The sequence below is a fragment of the Amblyomma americanum genome, chromosome 3 (genome assembly GCF_052857255.1).
Source record: "Amblyomma americanum isolate KBUSLIRL-KWMA chromosome 3, ASM5285725v1, whole genome shotgun sequence".
Taxonomy (NCBI): domain Eukaryota; kingdom Metazoa; phylum Arthropoda; class Arachnida; order Ixodida; family Ixodidae; genus Amblyomma; species Amblyomma americanum.
Window position 1 is genome coordinate 142,836,975 of NC_135499.1, and position 7,836 is coordinate 142,844,810.

Sequence of the window (7,836 nt, forward strand, 5' to 3'; positions counted from 1 at the left end):
GTGCATGAAGTGCTTCGATGTGGACTGAAGAGCCGCCTGCACCGCCTCCGGATTGTTCAGTCGGATAGCGCCTCAATCTGAAGGCACTAAAGCGACCGGAATGCTCGTAACTCCACGGCGGAAAGAGATCAATTGGGAGGTGGTCTTGAGGAAGAGATGCCGACCAAGGGGAAAACTCCAGGCCGGGAGAAGAAGTAGACATTAAGCTCTCGTCCCGCGCCCAATCACCCCAGAACAGGAGCAAGCAGGCACAGACAAAAAGAAGGAGAAATTTAGCAAGCTAGCGCAACACCGCAAGGTACTTAACCGCTGCCCCGCATCCTGGGTTGCTGGGCCACGTCACCCCGGATCACGTCACCCCGTTTTGCGACGTATTCTCGCGCTGTGCATTACACTTCGTTGTCTTCGTCAACTAATACTACTATCGAACTAGTCCCTTTGACAGACGTGCGGATGACCCAGCAAAGCAAAACCATGAGCCAACCAGGCTAAACACACTCCAGAAATACTTGCTGTTGGGCTAGTTGGTTCATAATAAACTTGAATGGCGGAAGGGAACTAACGCAGGAAGACAAGGCACTCTTTTTATCTTTGTGTCTCCCTGCGTTCGTTCTTTTTATGTTTGTGTCTTCCTGTGTTCGCTCCCTTGCGCCGTTCAAATTTCTTAAACACATTCTTTCACAAGTTCCTCTGCTTAGCTAAGTTAAAACCCTATTACTTTTATTCTGTTATCCTGTGGTCGACAGCGTTGTGTAGAGAACTAGTTGTCCCGTTCTCTCCCAAAAGCAATTATCGCTAGAAGTTGACAGTGTTGTCGCTGTGGATGCTGGAAGCCCCATCATGGGCGCGGCGTGCTGTTAGAGGCAAAAGCCAATAGGAGGCCGCAAGCGTCAACAGATGTTGCAGAATCTCTGCATGTCATGTATCCCTGCCGGAGCCAGATAACAGGGAGTCTTCGTTCCTCGCCGCCGCGAGCGCCGATCACACTTCTTGTTAGCGTGTGCTGGAACATTGGAAAGCTAGCCTCTGCGGGTTAGCTCCGTGAGCTTTTTCCCTCTTGCAACATGGCCGCCTCCGGATTCACCCACAAGCGGTGACGTCCATGAGTGATTTCCTCTTCAGAAGTTTCATATAACCTCCTTAGAGGAGTGTTATGAGAGCGAGCGGAACAGACAGCTCGGCGAGCCGCTTCCATCGCCGCTATTGTTGCGGAACTTGGAATCACGGCACACTATTTGCCGCGGTTATTAAAGCGCTAGTTTCTACATTTTGCTGCTTTAGGTTCCATAAGCTTCAAACAATGCATTCAATCGTGCCAGTTCGCACTTAATGATCGCAGTTCTCTAGAACTAAGGCTTGTGGTGGCAATAAAAATAGTGCTCACAGGAAGACAGCTACGGCCAGCAAAGTGAGGCTATATTGAATACGGATTGAGCTGTCGGGCAATAGCATGAAATTTTATTAGTGCAAAGTGGGAATTTGATATCTCATATGTCGTTATTAAGACCGCCTAGTTAGGCTATCAAAACCTGCTGTTTTACAAGAATTTTGCAGGCAGGCTAACATGCGCATTCGTTTGTCAGCGTAATTTGTATACTTTTCATGCTGAGAGAGCTATGCAAAGAGCAATTGAAAGAAAATAAACCAAGGTTGTCGGCCGCTTTATTTCAGAACGTGCAGTTACGAGCACAAATGGCAGTACCATTCGGTGTATTGCAAACTGAGCAAAGTACTGTAGCGGGAGCTAATACAAACGTACAAAAAACGCATAAAACACGCAAAAGAAAAGGGAATGAGGTTCACGCCGATCAGCTGCCAGTGAAATGCTAAACAAGGATCGCGCTCCCAGCGCGCTACATAGCACGCCCTGTCTTTCTTGTCTAGTCGTCTCTCCGCTCCTTTCTTCAGTTCATATTGCATCAGTGCACGATTAATGTAATAATTAGTTTTGCGGGAAAGGAAATGGCGCAGTATCTGTCTCATATATCGGCGGACACCTGAACCGCGCCGTAAGGGCAGGGATAAAGGAGGGAGTGAAAGAAGAAAGGAAGAGATAGGTGCCGTAGTGGAGGGCTCCGGAATAATTTCGACCACATGGGAATCTTTAACGTGCACTGACATCGCACAGCAGACGGGCGCCTTAGCGTTTTTCCTCCATAAAAACGCAGCCGCCGCGGTCGGGTTCGAACCCGGGAACTCCGGATCAGTAGTCGAGCGCCCTAACCACTGAGCCACCGCGGCGGGGCTGCACGATTCGACAGAAATAGAAAACAAGGTCCAGAGCATGGAGGAAACAAAGAACTCAGGAGACGCGGTTACGTCACATTTTTTGAAGCCGCCCTCCCCCTGCTCCCCCCCCCCCCCCACTTGCCCGCCGTCTCGGCGCGCTTGCGCTTGCGCAGCAGACTATGTAACAGACGATGCCGCGGCGTCCAGCGTTACCATTGGCTACACCGTCGGCCAGACTCCCAGTAGTCCTTGCGAAAGCGCGGTACTTCCGACGCACTTCTTGGCGAGCAGCTAGGAGAGGCCCTCGCTATCCGAGCTGCACCGCCTCTCCTGAGCTTTCCTTCCTCCGTGGTCCAGAGGAACACACCCTGCCGGCTCAACTGTAGCCCGCGTGAAGCTGTGCCTCTCACCCCGCATTTCCAAAGTCGCCGAGATTGGAAGGCCGGAACGGAGTAACGGTGCGCCCACCGAAAATGCTTAGCTCTAACCACAGCGGCCTTACTGAAGCCAGCGCAGAAAACAATGCTGGAGAAGACAGAAAAGACATGGAAGAGCGCTGACGAGGGCGACAAGCGATATAATACTGCACAACATTTACATGCAACTCGTACGCTCACCTTCTAACTACCACGGCGTCAGCTGTAAAGGATGTCCCATATTGACAGTGGTGAAATGTCAAAAACGATATCTTCTTATTAAATTTGAGGGTTGTCATGCATTCTGTGGCAGTCACCATCTAAGATAACTGCAAAATTCTGCGTGTAGAACTTCGTTACTATGTGAACGCTGTGAGCAATTTTGAGAGGTAATGCTTGCAGTACATTTTAGGATGGTTCGCGCTCTTTCTGGGAAGAGGCTCAGACCTCTCCAAACGTGATGATTCGGCGGGGGTGAAAATTGAGGCAAAAAAAAATTGATAAGGCGGTTACCGCTGTGTAACGCGAGATTCAGTCACTGGGGTTAAGGTATTTATACAGTGAAGCTGACTTCATATATGTATACTTCTAGGGCGTCAATTTATTTTCCACACATAATCTCTTTTCGATTAGCTCTCCCATCAGATACGTTGCTCTAGGAGCATGGCACCACCGATAACGCTCGCCTCGGGTGGCACTTTTTTTTTCGGGTTAGCTCCAATGGACCGTACAGCATTTATCTGCTCTGGTCATACTCTTCTTCCTCCTTCCAGGGTAAGTACCCGCCTGCTTGTTCCCGTGGCAACCACCCACCGCTTGTGCGTACGGTCATTCTATACCTTCCTCCTTCCATGCTAACCTACCTCCAATTAACTTTTCCAATGCTCGCGCCACTCCCTTGTCCTTCCCCGGTAACCATCCTCCGGTCGTCGATTCCTCAGCTCTTGCCATATCCTCTCTCTTCCACGGCAACTACCTTCCGAATGGTTCCCGTGGTGACCGCCGTCCGGTTACGCCTTCCTACACTTTCGGCATGCACTGCTCCGTCCATGGTAACCCTCCACCTACTTTCAGGGTAACTAATCTCCAAGTGGTTTCCGTGGGAACCGCCCATCGGTTGTGTCTTCTTACGCTCTCGCCACACCTTCATTCTTACACGGTAACCATCCTCCAGTTGGGGAATCCTCCGCTCTCGCGATACCCAACTATTCGCATGGTACATAACCACCCCTCCGGATGGCTTCAGTGGCAACCGCCCACCGGTCACGCATTCCTCCCCTCACGTTATACCCTCCTCCTTCCACGGTAATCACCGTCTGTGTAGTTTCCATGGCAACGCACCCTTCGGTTGCGCCGACGCCAGTGACGTACTGCTGCCGCAAATGCCACGACGCGAAACCTAGGAACGGACTCTTAACAGCTGCCAGTGCGAACAAAACCGCCTATTGTGTTCCGCCTCCATCGAAACGCTGCTGTCGCTGTCGGCGTCGATATCGGTAACGGCGGCGCGTTAGCCGAGCACTCTTAACCACTGGGCCACGGCGGCGGATTCTCCAGCATTGTCTACCGAAGCGTTCGAGGGATCGCTCGCGGGATCACGGGTGAACACCGGCCACATCTGAAGACGACAAAGGTAGCACAGGAGGAGGAGGAAGGAACTTTATTGTCCGACAGAAACGGCATCCCCCCAATCCCTTCGACACTATGCCGGAGAGGTAGAAGGCACCGCTTTAGATGCTGGCCGGGAGGTCTTGGGCCCCGGCGGCCTCTTCAGCCAGTCGGACGAGGCGGAGCTGGAAGAAGGGATTTCCAGGACTCTGTAGAATTCTGGCGAACCATTTATATTCCCGTAGGTAAGTTCCGACGGGTGTACACACTGCGGGTAGAGAAAGTCCCTCGACCAGATCATCTGGGAATGCCCAAATTTTCCTGGGAGGGTGCTGAATATCAATTCTAAAGGTAGCACAAGGTGCGTCCAGGTGTTGCAGCCTACCTGCGCTGACGGTTTACTGAAAGCCCCCGCAGTTGAGCTGCGTATGAGAGCTTTTCGCTGTATAATTAGCATTTGTACCGTTTTGTAGAGTTGATCCAAGGAGAGCGAAAAATTAAATTTAAGGTCTCTAGCCAGTTCGAAGGCCCCGGGACAGTAATCAGTTTTTATCGAAGAAGCATCCGCCTATTTCCCCGCAACAGTTGTCAGAAAATGAGAGACAAGGAATTATTGGACGCTGGCTGGAAGTCTCACATTAGTTCCCCTTTTTTCTTTACACAACTTGCTCCCAGTGACAAGTATCTTGACTGTAAACCTTTGGATACTGAGATGTTGGCGTCAAACCATATGCGCAAGCTTCATGTGTTTATGGGCACCTGGCGTGTAAATGTTAAACCACGATTTCACGACACATGAATTAAAGGATTAAAAATAATACCGGACTGACAAAAAGGATAAGATTAAGAGAACTGCTGAAATATTCACTTTATCCAAATATCGATCAGCCAAGTAAAAAAAAAATACAGAGGCTCGTAATACTCAGCCTTACTACATTCACAAAACGCCCTAGGTTGGCCAAATTAAATTTTTTGTCTGGTGCATTGTAATTGGTTTAACTTCAAAACACACAGTAAATAAAACAGCTTTTGACTCGCACCTTCAGAAGCAGCCATCAAGCTCAAATTCAAGCCCTGTTAACATATGTTGAAGTACACGTTTTCCCTCAGACAAATAGAAGAGTGGGGCTCGCTGCACAAAGAAATAAGGTGCCCGAAATAAAATTGAAACCAGACCGATTAATATTCGACTCCACGCACACAGCTACTATAGGCACCGCGTTGGTTCAAGGGTTAAGGTGCTCGGCTGCTGAGCCGAAAGACGCGGGTTCGAAGCTGGTCACGGAGGTCGAATTTTGATGGAGGCGTAATGCTGGAGGACCGTGTATTGTGCGATGTCAGTGCACGTTACAGAGCCCCAAGCGGTCTAAACTATCCGGAGCCCTTCAATGCCGTGTCCCTCATAGCCTGAGTCGCTATGGGACGACTTAATTACTAAACCGAACACGTAGCCACTGCACAAATCACGATAATTTGCTCGGCTAATAAAACTGTATTTTGCTGGTTTATAAGTTCTTCTTAGCTCATGTGGCGGCATGATTATGTCCTAATGTATTTTTAACAATCTTTTTTTATCAATTTTATGATTTCTTTGTACGATATGTTTTTTATTCCGGTAGCACTGGTGTATGTGTACCTTTGTTACCAAGCTGTTACCACCTCCGGACAAATAGTGTTAACAAAAATGAATAAAAACACGCGCTTAAAAAAGAAATTTCCAATCCTAGGATAGCTGAAACGCCCCTCAAGAAAAAGTACAAGATAACTGCGCCGCGCTTTTTTTCATTTCGTGCGATAATATATTCTTATTTGTAAAATATATATTAGTGCATTTGATATAGTCTAGCTGATCAGATCGCATAGAGCGCCACTCGAACAGGTTATTGTGGTAGCTTATTTCTTTTCTAAGTTAAATACATCAAAAGTTTGCAAAAAAAACCTTTCAGTTTGAGAAGTTTAAAAACAATAAAACTGAGAAATTTTCAAGAAAAACTGGGCGCATTTTAAACTAATATAAGCGGACGCTAAAAACACCGCACATCGGCTTGAAGCTATATTAAACTATTCTTAACTAAAGTTGGTTAACAGCAGTCTACTTTTCAAGAATATTTATTGGGTGAAAAGGCTATATTATTCATCCTATTTTAACGCTTATGATTATACATAAAGTCTACAATGTCTGGAGAGAATGTAAAAAGAACATAAATGTTTATTTTTTATTTTAACACCATATAAAGTACTTGTGGCCCCGCGCTTTCTTCAAGTTGGTTCAGTGATATCTGGTTTTTTCTAAGAAGTATGTCAATGAATTTTATATTGGCCAGTACACTCGTTAGCGCAGAATGCAGCATTAAACGTCTTCTGAGATAAGATTGGCCTGGTCTAGGGCATTGATGGGTTAACTGGAAATTAATGAGACAGGTCTCTGTCCAGTTGCGTCCACTACCAGAGTAATTATGGCGGTGTTGATGCAAGCGGAACAATCCTGCTGTCCTCTCATTATCAAACAATGAAAACATCTGCGAAATTCCGCGATGCCAACTCGGCGTGCCTCCAGCATCGAAAAAAGTATTTCGCGACACGCAGCACTTTCTCGATCGCACTGTAAAACACTTAAAGGCAGACTTTTCTGCATGGCGCAAACGGCCTTGAGTATATGCGGGGATGGCGCTGCAGTACGTCATGCCACACGATGAGTCACAAGAGTTTTGCATGTATATTTCGCGCCGCGGTTTCATCCCGCGATGTTTTCTTAGAAATAGACTTCAAAAGTCTAGTACACCGAGATAAAAGATGTTCGTGCTGGGCTGATTGTAGAAGCAGTCGTACTTAGAGTCGCTTATTATGAAATAAAACAAAAAGGAAGGAAAATATTAGGTCGTTCACGACAACTGCTTTCGCTTAACTTGAGCAACTGATCTGCGGCCGGCGGAAGTATAAGTGCCAGAGAAGAAGTCAGTGAGGCGAAACGCCGGTGGTAGAAGTAGCGAGAAAGGTTAGGGGAGAGCAAAAATATGTACAACTGTATGCGAAGTCACATTCACTCTAATAAAGAAGAGGATGAACGCTTGCTAAAAAAGTGTTCTGCCACTTTTGCACACCGCAGGCGGCCAGCCACTGCTGAGCTACAAGAAGCACCTCAGCGCTTCTTCCAGTTTCCGCTCCGAGCTTTTCTTTCTTTTGAAATCCAAAACAAAACCGACTTTAATTCTTGCGTCACATAGCCGGAGGCCAAGCACTATGCAATGAGTGACCAACCCGAAAACACTGGTTTCTAAGGTATGCTGCCTGTAGTGAACTGTCGAATGGTCGAAGAATCTATTTACTGGCATATTTGAACAATACGGATAACTACTACTCGTCAACGCCTTGCACTAGTAAAAAACAATTACACTTAATAGCCACAACAGAAATGAAAACAAGAAAGCGTTTCACACATTTTCAGCTCACTCCCGTATCCCTTTATTGAAAATTCGCCATGAGCTCGTAGGAGAAGACGATTACTTGGTGCAGACGCATCGCATCCTTAGAAAGCCTTCGCAGTATCCCGCTCGCATATTTATGCTGACGCAGTGCTGGTGGC